Here is a 15,551-nt window from a genome sequence, read left to right on the forward strand (position 1 = left end):
AGAGAAAAAAAGGAGAATAAAACCACAAGCTGCCATCTAGTAATCAGTACTAAAAAAGGAGAAGAAGAAGAAGAAGAAGAAGAAGAAGAAGAAGAAGAAGAAGAAGAAGAAGAAGAAGAAATAATCTAAAGTGAGATAGCAAAATATATTTTTAAAAATTTCTATATATTTTTAAACAGGAAATGATATGCATGTTCTAGAAAGGGATGAGAAGCTAACTTCAGTTTTGGGCTTGCTGCATCTGGGGTATATGCAGGTGACCCAGAAGCATAAACACACCTGAAGCATGAAAGGTTCTGATGGGAAATTTCAGCTTATAGCAATCAAAACTGTAAGAGAAAAGAACATGCAGTGTGAAAAGAAAATGTAGAATAAGGATTAAAGGAAACTGGGCTTGCTAATTAAACCACAGGTTATAGGAAGAGTACTATATTCAAAATTATCCCACCATATATCAGTGTTATGGATTATTTGCATTTAGCTCAAAAACAACTCACCGGCAATGCTACTGGACAGAAAAAAAATCTACCGGTGCATGGATGGAACTGGAGAGCATTATGCTAAGTGAAATAAGCCAGAAAGATAAGTATCACATGATCTCACTCATATCCTATCTATCTAATAAAAGGGTGATAGGCAAATTAACATCACTCCGTCACAAAGATGGCGGCACCCATAGCCACAAGATGGTGGCGCCCAGTCCTCTCAGCCCCACCGGAGTCCCCAAGTCCCGGGGCGGGGTAGAGGGGTGGCCACTGAGAGCAGGCAGCGTGACAGGCCTGGCAGAATGCTTGCTTCATTGCTGCAGCGACGAGGCAAGTGTTCACCCCAGGCCGCAAAGGGCCTCTGGGCAGTGGGCATGGAGCGGCCAGGCCACGCAGGGAGCTACTGGCACACAGATTCGTGTGCAGGGCTACTAGTCCTATATAATAAAAGGCTAATATGCAAATAGACTGAACGGCAGAATGACTGGTCGCTATGATACGCACTGACCAAGGGGCAGACGCTCAACATAGGAGCTGCCCCCTGGTGGTCAATGCGCTCCCACAGGGGGAGCACCACTCAGCCAGAAGCCAGGCTCTAGGCTGGCAAGCGCAGCAACGATGGCAGGAGCCTCTCCTGCCTCTGCAGCAGCGCTAAGGATGTCTGACTGACGGTCATGGGGAGCAGGTCTAAGCCCTCCTGGACTGCAAGAGGGCGCAGGCCGGGCTGGGGGAACACCCCCCCCCCCCGCACAAATTTCGTGCACCGAGCCTCTAGTGTGGAATATAATGAACAACATAAACTGATGAAATAAAACAGATCCAGAGACACAGAAGCATCGAACAGACCATACAATCCATGGGGGGTGGGGAGGAGAGATCAACCAAAGGACTTGTATGCATGCATATAAGCATAACCCATGGACAGAGTCAGTAGGGCGGTGAGGGCATGTGCGGGGGGGGGAGAGGGGGCAGCAGGGACCAGTGGGGAGAGGTCAATGGGGGAAAAAGGATTCATATGTAAATACTTTAAACAAATCAGTTATTGTTTAGCTCATCTCTCTCTGATTTACCATGCTATCTTAACAAAGAGGAAAAATTATACATGTGAATATACATGTGCTTATATAATATATATGCTTATATAATATCTGTGTGTGTGTGTGTGTGTGTGTGTGTGTGTACGAAAACTCTAAAATACAAATTTAACACACCAAGTTCTGCAATAAATGTACTGCCTAATTCACGTGTAACTGTAGAGTTTACAAATTCCTTAGTAAGGTTATTAGGCACACTGTCTCCTCTTTTCCCTTTGCAAAGGCAACACAATTTGTCACCAGGCTGACTCTTCTTCAAAAGGAGTCATCAATAAAGTTACCCCTAACAGTTTTTCCCATGTTTATACTCAGCCTTGCAAAATAACTGTTGCCACTAGGTGGAGACAATTTGATAATAGGAATATTGTTTACTCACATAGGAGTAGCCACAAGTTTTCTACAAATACATGCACGTGGTAAAAAAAAGCTCTACTTCTAAATTCTTGGGTGAACTGGGGCTAACCACTTTATCTGAGGATCCGGTTTCCTTCTTTGTAAATAAAATGTTACATTAAGTAGCATCAAGAGCCCTTCTTAGCACTAATATTTTGTGGATCAAAAGCTTGCTATAAAAAAGATCCTTACCTCTACGATGCCTAACGATGGTCCTTTCTCTTTACCTAAGAAAGTCTACCATTAGCAACATCTTTTAACTTGAATACTCCAATCAAACACAGCCAGTCATCCATTTCCTCCAATCTTTTCTTTTCAAAATAAGAGGCATATTGTGTATTAAAGTTCAAACATCTATCATTCAAAAGTCAAAGCCAAGGGTTTCTGCACTTTGTCTTCAAGAAAATTGCTGAAACTATACATCTCCACGTCCATCTGGCATATATATATTTTTAAATAATAAGTTAGCAATAGATCTTTTTCTGAACTGTATACTGATGCTAGAGAATGTACATCTGGGAGTGGGAGTTGTTTCTCTTGTGTTTTCATTTTTTATCCCAGTTGGTCAGAACTTTCCGTTTTTGTTGATTTCCTGAATTCTAACTCATCTGTCTCTCTGACAAGACATTCCTTACACTGGTGCTTTACTTCTGATTCTCATCTGCCAGTCTAAATTTTGTAACTTCTAAGACTGTCTTAATCCCTGCTTGCCTAAGGGGTTTCTAGTATATTGCCTTCATCCCAGTACAGTGGGGCCTTGACTTAGGAGTGTCCCGACTAACGAGTTTTTTTGAGATACAAGTCATCTCTCGGCCGATTTTTTTGCTTTGAGTTGCAAGCTCAAAAAAATTCGGGTTACGAGCCAGCTTCAGATATCCCCCCACCGCTAGTTGGCGCAGCGAACGTCACAGTGATTTGACATACGAGTAATTTGAGTTATGAGCTCCGTCACAGAACAAATTAAACTCGTAAGTCAAGGCCCCACTGTATTTATCTAGCGGCCTACAAACTACTGACTTAATAGCTTAGACCTCAGATTCTGGCAAAATTTAGGCTCTCAGCTTTGAATACACACTAACTCTATACCAAAAACTAACTACATTCTTAGAGAGGGGCAACTTTTAATTCTCCCAGTGCCCTAAGACCAAGAGACACAAAGAACAATGGTCATTTCCTGAGCAAAGCAGAAAAATCCTGAGTTCCTAATTAGAGCAAGGGAGGCTACCAACTTTATTTCACATCCCTACCCAGATTATAAGAAACTGCAAAGAAGAAAGCATATTGATATGGCAGCAATAACCAGTTTTATTTGCTGTGGACTCTATGCCATCAGCACACATGGTTAGCCTCCAAAAAATATCTACATATTTAATGACACAGACAGATCAGTATCTCTATATTTGACAAGTATTTTACATCTTAAAGCTTAAAGATTTATATAAGTGTATCATTAATGACAAAGCTAAAAAGAGAAATCTAGTAACTATTGACTTGCAGTCCAAAGCCCAACATGCCAGAACAGAAGTTAACTTTTGAAAAGTGGTATACCGAGGTTGTCATCCTTTCCTAGGAAGAGACATCCCCATCAAGTGTAGATTTCTGTCAGAAGCAGCAGAGGTGCTGATAAACACATGTCAGCTTTAGCAGGTAACAATGTAAGAAGTCACAGAAACATTCCCTTAAACCAGGGGTGGGCAACCTTTTTGTGAGTGCGTGCCAAAACCAGCAAAATCTCTGACTCAAAATTCTTCTGTGTGCCAACCCTACTTTTTTGAGAACATGTTACGCCTACTTGATATCTCTTAAGGTGTACGTATGTGAAGAACCTTGAAGAAATAATAAAATTCATTCGAGCGACAAAAATACAGATGATGAAAAATACATTTACGGTATTTTTAATGTATACATGTACACTGATAGTCCGAGAGAAAACTTTATGACTCCGTTTGATATTATCAGTGGGACTTTTGCTGCTGCATCACTGATGACAGAGATTTTACATCAGGTTTATATTTCGTGACCTTCAGAGATATGCATGAGCTACTACTTTCATCCGTCAGGCTACTCCATTAGGAGACTTAACAAAATTCATCACTGAGAACAAAGATTCACAATTGTAAATGGAAGATTATAAGAGAGGGTTTTGCGTGCCAGCAAAAGTTACTGGCGTGCCATGTTTGGCACGTGTGCCAGGGGTTGCCCACCCCTGCCTTATACCACTGAAAATGCAAACACCGACAGGGTCTACCTTTTTGGCATGAGCATAATCTACTGAAAAATTTGTCGTGAGGCAGTTCACATACACACACACACACACACAATTAGATAAAGAAAAAAAGGTTGAAAGCTGATGCCTTCATTCTAACAGCAACTGGAATAACCCTTTTAATAAGCAGCCAAATTATTTCCAGAGATATAAATTCATATTCATATTCTTTCGCCGAGTTATCCTAGTCCTAGGAAATAATCAATCAATCTATCTATCTACATATATAAAAGCCTAAGTGACCATCCAACCAGTAGCTATGATGTGCACTGACCACCGGGGGGCAGACACTTAATGCAGGAGCTGTTGAGCTGTGGTGACTTGGCAGCTGTGGTTCTCGTGTGAGGCAACGGAACCAGAGAGGAGGGAGCCTGATTCTGGGGGTGCGTCACCCAAGAACTGCCCTCTCACAATCGGGACTCCTCGGGGGATGTCGGGAGAGCCGGTTTCTGCCCAATCCCTGCAGGCCAGGCCGAGAGGCCTCTACTGTTATTAATAATAGGTAACTTTTGCCCAGCTGGTGTGGCTCAGTGGTTGAGTGTCCACCAAGGAACAGGAGTTCACGGTTCAATTCCCAGACAGGGCACATGCCAGGGTTGCGGGCTCGATCCCCAGTAGTGGACATGCAGGAGGCGGCTGATCAATGATCCTCTCACCACTGATGTTTCTCTCTCTTTCCTTCCTCTCTGAAATTTTGGTTAAGCCTAATAACCCTATGAAGTAGGTACTAGAATTGCTCTCATTTAATAAATAAGGAATCAAGCCAAAACATAAATAAATGAATGAATAAATACGCAACTTGCTTCAAGGTCTCATAGTAAAGGTCAGAGGCAAAACTCAAACGCAGGTCTGTTTGACTAAGAAGGCCATGCCCTTAGCCACTGCACCAAACATACAATTATTACTACTACAATAATAATGACATTAGCATAGAGACATTTGCTGCAAATCAACATGACATTGCTTCAATCATTAAAAGTAGTAATTATTAATACCATATCCAATGACTAGTAATACTTACAAGGTAAAGTGATGAGAGAAGCCACTGATTTGCATCTATGCTACAATTACAGCTATAAAAAAGTTATGTTCTAGAAGGTAAAAATTGTTTGGAGTTCGTGGGGAGGCAGGATTCCCTCCATTTTTCAATTCCTATTATTAATATTACTACGATATTACAATAAGCACAGATTTTAACAGTTTTAAGACAACAATAGATAAGAACAGAAGAGTGAAGAATATGTTTCTAGTGTCCCTCTGTTACATGGGGTAGATTTTCTCTTATAAAAAAGAAAAACAACTACTATGGGGAATAGTTGCAGTAAGACTGGGATTCAATTCCAAAAGGTAAACTAATTTAATCTTTTTTTTTTTTTTTCTCTGCAGGACTTTCTTGTCACCTGGTTTCTGCAACTCAGATCCAAAGTTTAAAACTGGAAAAGCAGCTACTGCAACTTCAAAAGCAAGGGTCTTAAAAGAAGCATGAAATTGAAAACAAAAACTTTAAGGATAGAAAGAAATCTTACAGCTCTGATAAACCTAAAGATTAGCATAAATTTTAGGTTCATGAAAGCTGCAAAAATTTGGCATAGCTCATATATACTAGAAATCAACGTGACTTTGGTGAGTCAATATATTTAAACCTCTTTATCTATAAAAAGAGCATGTTTTAGGTGATATATATTTTTTAAATACACGTATATTAATTGCTAATAATACCTGCCCTTATGGACATCCCGATCTTATTAGCAATGAAACTATAGTTAAATACACACATATATTTTATAACAAAAGCAACGAAATCAAAACAAATGGAATCAAACGAAAAAGCTTTTACACAGCAAAGGAAACCATCAACAAAAAGAAAAGGCAACCTACTGAATGAATTAAATAACTGTAAGTCATATATATAACAACGGGCTAATATCCAAAATATGTAAAGAACTCATACAACTCAACAGAAAAAAAATCTGATTTAAAAATGGGCAGAAGATTTGCACAGACATTTTCCAAAGACATACAGATGGCCAACAAGTACATAAAAAGATGCTGAAATCATCATGGAAATGCAAATCAAACCACAATGAGATACCACCTCAAACCTGTTGGGGGAGGGAATATTACACTATAACCAGACTTGGGAAAAGTAGGATTAAAGAACATCCACTACTCCCATACATCATTTTCACCCCAACAACTTTCTTTTCCTTCCTTCCTTCCTTCCTTCCTTCCTTCCTTCCTTCCTTCCTTCCTTCCTTCCTTACTTAAATATATTTTTATTGATTTCAGAGAGGGAGAGGGAGAGGGAGAGGGAGAGAGAGATAAAAACATCAGGGATGAGAATCACTCATCGGTTGCCTCTTGCATGCCCCCTACTGGGGATCGAACCCGCAACCCAGGTATGTGCCCTTGACCAGAATCGAACCCGGGACCATTTGGTCTGCAGGGCAACACTCTATCCACTGAGCCAAATCAGCTAGGGCCCAACAACTTTCTTTTAAATATTAAAAATAAAAAATTTGGAAACAGACACAAAACTAGCCCCAGGATCCATGTCATAAATCAATCAGTCTGTCTCTCTTCACATACAGCCCTTATATTTATAATGTGCTTTGCTCTTTACAAAACCTCTTTACCTACATCACCTCTTATGTCTTTACAAATAACCAGTAAGGTAAGCAAAGGTATTTTTTTTTCCTGTAAAAACATTTTATTTTCTGGTTTTTTTTTTTTGTTTTTTTTTTAAATTCGAGTCCTTTATTCTACATTGAGCTACCAAACGACCATCTGCAATCATGCTGACTTTTAGCCCGTAGCCATCGGACATGCCGGAGTTCTCCCCATCCCACTTAGGAGTTAAAGTCCCTGCAGCTTCCTCTTCTTTCTCCAAAGTCAGGAACTATGGCCGCTACGCAGGGAGGTCTGCCGCCCAGGAAAGGAACTGGTAAGCCAATCGTAGAATAGGACGTCTTGTGGCAGCATCAAGCATAAACAGCTTTCTCAGGTAATGTTACTAGAACCACCTGTTTATGGGGTTTTATAGTTTGGGGTATATTTTTTTAAGTAAGCCTATCTCTTTTACACAGAATTGTAATATAAAAATGATTTATAGCCGAAACCGGTTTGGCTCAGTGGATGGAGCGTCGGCCTGCGGACTGAAGGGTCCTGGGTTCGATTCCGGTCAAGGGCATGTACCTTGGTTGCGGGCATATCCCCAGTGGGGGGTGTGCAGGAGGCAGCTGGTCGATGTTTCTCTCTCATTGATGTTTCTGACTCTCTATCTCTCTCCCTTCCTCTCTGTGGAAAATCAATAAAATATATTAAAAAAAAATGATTTATAGGCTACAGTTGTCAGAAAGCAGTTAGACTAATCCTGCTGAAGAAACTTCCCTATTTAAGTCTATAATATGGAATGAAAATAGTTACATGATTTTAAAAATCTTCCGATTATCAAGGGAATGTTTACTGTCCTCCAGAGAGAGCCACAAGAATTTTTTCATAATCTCCTTTGGTTTCATCCAGGATGACTTGGCAGAGAGAGATACCATATAACTTCTGATAGCATGTTTTGGTATCATTCATGTCAATTTCAGAACGGGAAAGCATAATCCTGACCAATGTCTCATGACATGTTCCAACATCCTTCATGGCTTGATAAAGCTACTCAGCAAAGAACACCGGATGGTTTCTGACATATTTCCAAATAGTTGTAAAGCAATTCTTTTTAAAAAAAATGTTTTTATTTATTTTTAGAGCAAGAGGAAAGGAGAGGGGGAGAGAGAAAAAGTATCCATCAGTTGCCTCACATATACATCCAGACCAGGGATTAAACTGGCAACCCAGGCATGTGTCCCGAGTAGAAATTGAACCAGCGACCTTTAGGTGCACAAGACAACACTCAACCAACTGAGCCACACTAGCCAGAGCTGTAAAGCAATTCTTGACATCATCTTTCATCTCCAGTTCCAGAACTTGGTTCATGTCATACCGACTGCATTTGGTGTACTTCCGAAACCCTCTGCAAAGGTGGGGACAGCTTCTGGCGGTAAGAATGGTATTAAACACATTCACATCCGTCCCTTTCTCCTTTCTCCTGCTTCATATAATGCCCTGGCATCTGAATCAACCAAGTCCTCATTTATGTCAAGATCCTCAGCTTAGCCATCCTTAACAAGAAAAAGCAAAGCCTTTAATAATCCCCAGATGCCGAAACCGGTTTGGCTCAGTGGATAGAGCGTCGGCCTGCGGACTCAGGGGTCCCGGGTTCGATTCCGGTCGGGGGCGTGTGCCTGGGTTGCGGGCACATCCCCAGTGGGAGGTGTGCAGGAGGCAGCTGATCGATGTTTCTCTCTCATCGATGTTTCTGGCTCTCTGTCTCTCTCCCTTCCTCTCTGTGGGAGATCAATAAAATATATTTAAAAAAAAAAAAAATAATAATAATCCCCAGATGCGTCTGAGGCGATGTCTTTAGCCAGTTCTCTCTTCAATACTTCTCTATAGATTCTGTTAATTTCTGTTAGTTCTTGATGCCAAAATTTCATTCAGAGTGTCTTTATCAGTTCCAAGACCCTTCATGGCAGCAGGGAGTTCATCAGTATCCAACTGGGCTGGAGTTTCTTAGAGCCAAAGCAAAACTTCCTTGAGATGACCTGTAAGGGCTTTCATCAGAAATTCATCCAGAGGTTTTCCTTTTTCCTGGAGATCTGCTGCTTCGATCTGTGGATGCTGTGCTGTGCGTTGTTTCTTATAGTTAGAATGTCAATGACGGCTGCTTCATCCACCAAGTGTGGTGTTGTTTTTCTTTTAACAGAAAACAGAAAAGCCAACATTCTTGCTAGTAGTAGAACCAGACTTAGAAACCAAGTCTCCTACTTTCTACTAGCCTCAACACTACACCTTCTGTAATGCAGTCTCCTACCTTCTACTATACTCAACACTACACCTTCTATAAAATGTTTGGCTAGATTCCAAGACCAACGTCCCAGACTGAATTAGACTCTATATAGTAAATAGTATAAACAGTGAGGTTTAATGCAATTACTGGCATAGAAGCATACATCTTTTTTAAAGTGAAAAATCGATTGGTTTTAAGTTAAATCAGCATAATGTGTGTATGTAGGCGGGAAGCAAGCAGGACACGTCTAAAAAGAAATCAAAATGAAGTATTGCAGTTTGAGCATTTTACAATAGCTAATGGAGGGAGTGGTAATTAATACAGGGAGTAGAAAAAAAGGAGATAAAGAGTGGACAACTAAAAAGAACAATGTAAAAGGAAACTACATGATGTGTCTAATTTAAGAAAATAAAATGAGGGACTTCTGTCTTTTCTTTCCCCCCAGAAATAACTGTGAGATTTTAGAAGATTAGGCTATAATAAAAGAGGTAGAAGATTTTTGTTAGTCATCAAATGAAATCCCATGCCCTAGTCAGTGTGGCTCAGTAGATAGAGTGTCAGCCTGCGGACTGAAGGGTCCCAGGTTCGATTCAGATCAAGGGCATGTGCCTTGGTTGCAGATTTCCCAACCCTGGTCTGGGTTCATGCAGGAGGCAACCAATCCATGTTTCTTACAGTGATGTTTCTATCTCTCTCTCCCTTCCACTCTCTCGAAAAATCTATGGAAAAATATCCTCAGATGAGGATTAACTTAAAAAAAAGAAAAAGAAAGAAATCCCTGCCAAAGTTGCTGGCTCTGGAATATAACACGTTAGAAACCCAAAGTTCTATTTCTAAATCAGCTATTGGTATTACACAGTTTAAATTAACTATTTACTCTTTAAATTCTCACATCTGTAAATCAAATAACACTCTACCCAAACTATTTTTTTATGACTTCGGAAGGAGTAAACAATGTTGCAAAGGTAATGATCAATATTTTAATTCCCATTATCCACTACAAAAATAAATATTCCTTGAATATCTTTTATGTGCACAGTACTTGGCTAGCCTAAAAGTGAAGAGAGACAGTCTTCATAATCCAGATAAATGCAACACAGAGAAATGCCTAACTAATTATGATTATGATTACATGACAAAATTGAGGCATATCAGAAATAGTTTTCATAGGTACTGGGCTGACCAGAAGAGTCAGAAAAAATGAAGTTGGATTTGATCAAGAGACAAAATAAAAAGAGTAGTCATTACGTTTAGCTGGAAGAGAAGAGGTATGTAGGCTGCTATATCCTTTAGGTTCGCAAAGCACATCACTCATCTGTTACTGCATTTAACACACTGTACAGTCTTCTATTTATCATCCCCATTCAGATCGTAAATCCCCCAAGGCCAGAAACCATGTTCATTTTTCTATACATAATCTTTAGCATAGGGACAGCCACACATGATAATCAATAACTGTTTTTTTGAACAGGCAAGGTAAGGACAGGATTCCCGATTTAAATTACTGTATTTTAACCTAGGCTATCTGTGCAGGTTTACTCACTGATTCTTAACTTCAAAACTACCATGCTAGCCTCTGATCTATGGTGCGGGAGCTGAGACTGTGCAACTATACTAAGCTACTCTTCTGCCAGGAGCTCCCCGTTAGACTTTGCCAATGGAGGTACTAAACGAAGATTTGAAAGGAAGAAGAGGATGAAGGGACTTCTTACAATTGCTGACAGCAGCAACTGGTTCCAGCCCCCAAATTCTTTCTGTTCTCCCAGAACTAGCCATATCAGCAGCTGAACACTGACCTCCTCAAAAGTTTAGAACCAGGCCCATGGAATCTTTTCTCTGAGCTCTTAGGTTGACTAATGTAATGTTCTCACACCCATCTAACCAACTCCCTATATTAAATCACCACTGTTGAAATACCTATTGAAATTTCTGTTTTCTTTACTGGACATCAAATACATTATTAAACACGGTGATTCTAACTGCTCTCCTCTGAGATACCTTCTGGCTATTTCAATGAAGGATAAAGAACGTTTGGAATTATTCCTATAGATAAAAATCTGTTCTATAAAGGATAAGTCAAAACCTTTTAAATCTGTGCCAGTTAAGTTGCAGCACAAAAATTAACTTCTATACTTTAAACTATTCAAGATGAAAAGAAAAAAAACAACAACAACAACACAGAAAACAGAGAGGAGATGAGAAATAATTTAAACAATGCAGGTTATTCCAGGTATGCACACCCACCTCTTTTTACTACAGACACAGCCTAGAGAAAATGGGAGACGGTAGACCTGATCTCAGTTCCCACAAGCCTCCCCTAGTATGAGCATTACACCATTCTGAATGGGACTGTTATATTTAAAAACTTTTTTTTTTTTTTTTGCTGTTCAACATGGCCTCTAAATGCAAGCAAACTACTTCTCTAGTGTTCAACAAAAGAGACAGCACTCTGTTCCAACACTAAAACTGAGCTGAACTTACAGGTATGTTGTTCTCCCTTCTTAAGGGATTTTTAAGCATAATTTTTTACTACATGTGATTTTCATTTTATTGACTTTAGAATTTAACCTCTTCATAATATACAGCTCCACACTTTAGCAGAAACAAAAAGAAATCCCTCTCACAGGAATCCACAAGCAACACATCTTCTGAAAACAAATGACCAAAATGCTTTGATATTTTAATGAAATGCTTAATAAGATGACTTCATTAAACAATTTATTCTGAGGTTAATAACAAAAATAATATGTCATTGTACTTAAACTTATTTTTTAAGAATTATAACAAAATGGAGACATGAAGAAGCAGCACACATGTCGTTAACACACTCTCTAAATGAAATGGGAGAAGGCCAATTCAAGCAACAGGACTCTTTCTAAGAATGTTTAGTAATTTATGTAGGTTCTAAGCATCCAACAAGAGGTATCACTAGGCCCAGACAAGTATCAGTCCACTTCGGCTGCCTACCATCTGTAAGACAAAAGAGAAGTAAAAAGAATCTCAAACTTGAAAAACTATAGTCAGTTCCATGGGAGTTCCTCCACATAGCATAAAACTGATTAACAGCCACCTCCTACCTATGGACATAGGAACACCAGCTTCTATTTCAGTGCCAAGAGTTGCATTAGCACAGTCAGCATATCCATGTAAAATCAACCAAACTGTACTTAAAAGAGACACCTGAGGACCCATGTGACATATTAGGTAGAAAAAGTGAAAAGACTGGGGGGGGGGGGGGGGGACATACAGGATAGATGCACCTTCAGGGAATGAACAGGGTAAATGTTACTGTACCTTCGTACCCAAAATTATATGGGGATCTAAACATTCAATAAGTTACTACGATAACAGAGATTTCAAAGAAAAAAAAAAACACCCAGGAAATTAAATAACTGCTGTCTGATGACAATGTATGTATCCCACAGCATGTATAATAAACAATATTAATTGAAAATCAAGCATAGATCTGTATGTGTGCAGAATATACATAATCTCATGGTATTTTTCTTTTTTAAAAAATTGCAAACTGTAATGCATTGTTTAATTTCTCCAGCTTTAATAAATGAGGCGCTACAACATTATGAGGTGCTTTAAGTCATGCTAGAAATGCTGTCATAATTTTAATAAAGTGCTTTTTAATGTTAACTCACTTCTCTTGGCTGGAAAGAATTATGCTTCTTTGCTAATGTATAGAAATGAAACTGTCACTGAAACATCTGGTTATATATTATTCATTAGACATATATCACCTTTATCCAACGACTGCATAATATAAACACAAATCATGAATAAATCAGATTAAGAGATAGACCTGACATCCAAAGATGTTTGCTGACCTGCTCTATATTTCTATCCATACAAACCAGGAACCTAGCTGTCAGAGTGCTCCTCACAGGCACGAGAAAACCAAAAAATTCTCAATGTCTGCATTGTCTGCAGCATGTTAGCGGTTCTAATTTGAAATATGTTTTTATGCAGCACATTGAAGGACCATCAGCATATTTTTCAAATGCTCAAAGGGGACTGGCCTACTCAGGCGCTCTTCCTTCATAAAAATCTCCATTTCACTCGCACACCTATTATAATTAACCTCAAACGTGGACTCCACAAGGGTACCTCAAGGAAATAACTCAAATCCCTAGAAGGGAGAGGCCATATTTGCTTGTGCTACTATCCCTGGAAAATGGAGTCTTACACATAACGACCAATTATTTCGCTAGAAAGTGCGACCAATGTACAAATCAAGATTTTAAAAAGATACCTGTTGATTGTGACAAAAGCAGAAACTTCGGGGGGAACCAGGAACATAACCGAACCGCGTTGCTGCCACTTAAATTCTTTATAAACCAAAGGATCAAATATTCATCTTAAGAACCAAGATCTAACACCCATCTGAGCTGTTAAAATATTCAACAACCATACCCCAGGACCAGCGAGGAAGGTAGATGATCTACCCCATCACGCTAAGTGTTTCAGCCCATCCTCCTGGAACTGCCAAAAAGTAGACCCTGTCATGCGGAACCACTCACACGCCAGTTTCCCAGTCTAAAGCGGGGACCCCACGTCTCGGTTTGAATTTTTAAAAGAAGTAAATAAAGCGTCGTGAGCATTCAAGCAACCGAATGCACGCCTACCCACCTCCCAGCAAAATTTCTTTGCAAAACCTGCCATGTTCACACATAAAGGCACACAGTCTCCAAAACTTCTGACGGTCATAAAGTAGATTCACCCCCCCCCCCAAAAAAAAACAAACAGACCAAAAGCTTCAAGGAGATAAGCCATTAACTAGGACTATGGCCTTGGCGGGCAGGTAACGGGAATGAACCTCAAAACTGGTGACCGCTTTGCAGGAACAGCACCTCCGGGAATAGGGGGGGCGACTTGTGAAGGAGGGAACTTATCCTGACAACCGGGCCGAGGGCTCCCCGGCCACACCGGGTCCCCCAGGTCTCTGCGTCAGCGACAGGACTCAAACCCCGAAGCTCCCGGCAGAAACACGCCGAGACCCCCTCCCCCCACGGTCTTCGGGGTCGACCTGGCGATTTAGAAGCAGCAGCAGACCCTCTCCCCCCAGCTCCCCCGGCGGGCGGCACTCCCGGCAGGTTCTCACCCCAGGATCCTCCCCGCGGCCCGGGGGAACCCCGGCGCCCATGAGCGCCTCCCCGCACCCCGACGCCAGCACCCCGGGGGGGACGGGGCTCCTGGCACAGAGCGCCCCCACCCCGCCCCCACGGCCGAGACGCACCCTCCCGGCCGCCAGGGGCCGAGCGCGGAGAAATCCCCCGCATTCCACGCCTTTCGCCGCCGGGAAGGGGCCGCGGGGAGGCTGGGGCCCCGCCGGGGAGGAGCCGGCGCGAGGGGTTCGCGGCCAAGGAAGGAATCCCGGAGCCTCGCCCCCGGGGTCCGCCACGAGCCCGACTCGCCGCCCCCGCCAAGACCCTCGAAGGCTCGGGAACAATGAGAAGCCGCCTTCCCCGCCATCCCCGCTCCGAGAGCGGCCGGGGGCGGCGACGCCATCTCCCCTCACACCCCCGCGGACACTCACACACACACCCCCGGCCCTGGCCGCCGTCAGCCGCCCGCAGCCCGGCCCGGCCCGCCCGCCGCTCCCGCGCCCTTCGCCGCCGCCCGCCGCCCGCCGCACTCACCGGCGCCTGCCCCAGCCCGGACTCCGTTGACCGCGGCCGGAGCGAGACTCGGGTCCAAGCCGCCGCGGCCGCCGGCGCCGCCGCACAATATGGCGAGCCTGGGCTTCCGCAATGGAGCTCGGGAACTACAACAGGGGCCGCTCAATATTCATGAGAGACCGAGGGGAAGCCGGCTGGGCCAGCGCTGCGGGGAGGGCGGGAAGGAGCGAGCGAGGGGGCGGAGGCGCGGGACGGGGACGGGGACGGGGACGGAGACGTGCTGGCGCGGGAGCGCCGCCGCGTGCTGGCCTGGAGGCCCGAGCCGCCGCCCCGCCCCGCCCCGCCCGCCGCCGGCCACGCCCCCGCCCGCCGCCGGCCACGCCCCCGCCCGCCGCCGGCCACGCCCCCCGCCCGCCGCTGGCCCACGCAGCCCCGGGCAATGACGGCGCCACCTCGTTCTCGTCCGGCTGCTCGCTGAGCCTTCCCCGACCTCGGCCCATCCGTCCTGCTTCCCGGGCCGGCGGGGGGGCGTGCGCCGCGAGCTGAGCTCCCAGCTGGCCGCCCCCTCTTGCACCGCACGCCCCTCAGCAATCCTCCTCGGGCATTCACCTCCGGGACTTCCCCTGAACTTCGGCACCCTGCCGCCCCCTTTCAGCAAAGACACACTTTCCACCCTGCACGCTGGACCTGCAAGATGCAATGATCCCGGGGAAAATGACCTTCAGTTCTCAAAGCATATCGTGGGACGTCTGTAAGCGTTCTCATCAGCACCTGCTATTTACCTGGCTGCTC

General features: G+C 43.2%; 1 protein-coding gene across 2 annotated transcripts in view; it reads right to left on the reverse strand.

The window, feature by feature from the left end:
• Positions 1-15,043, reverse strand: part of RNF2 (ring finger protein 2) — a 29,340-nt gene extending 14,297 nt beyond the window's left edge. Inside the window, exon 1 of one of the 2 annotated variants that reach the window (XM_036342824.1) lies at positions 14,781-15,043. The gene's annotated coding sequence lies outside the window, so the exon portion shown is untranslated. Of the gene's footprint in view, positions 1-279; positions 301-14,780 lie in introns of those variants that run through there. The other variant, XM_036342825.1, reaches the window with a different exon arrangement.
• Between the last annotated feature and the right edge of the window lie 508 nt (positions 15,044-15,551).

Source organism: Myotis myotis, unplaced genomic scaffold, assembly GCF_014108235.1.
Source record: "Myotis myotis isolate mMyoMyo1 unplaced genomic scaffold, mMyoMyo1.p scaffold_m19_p_18, whole genome shotgun sequence".
Lineage (NCBI taxonomy): Eukaryota > Metazoa > Chordata > Mammalia > Chiroptera > Vespertilionidae > Myotis > Myotis myotis.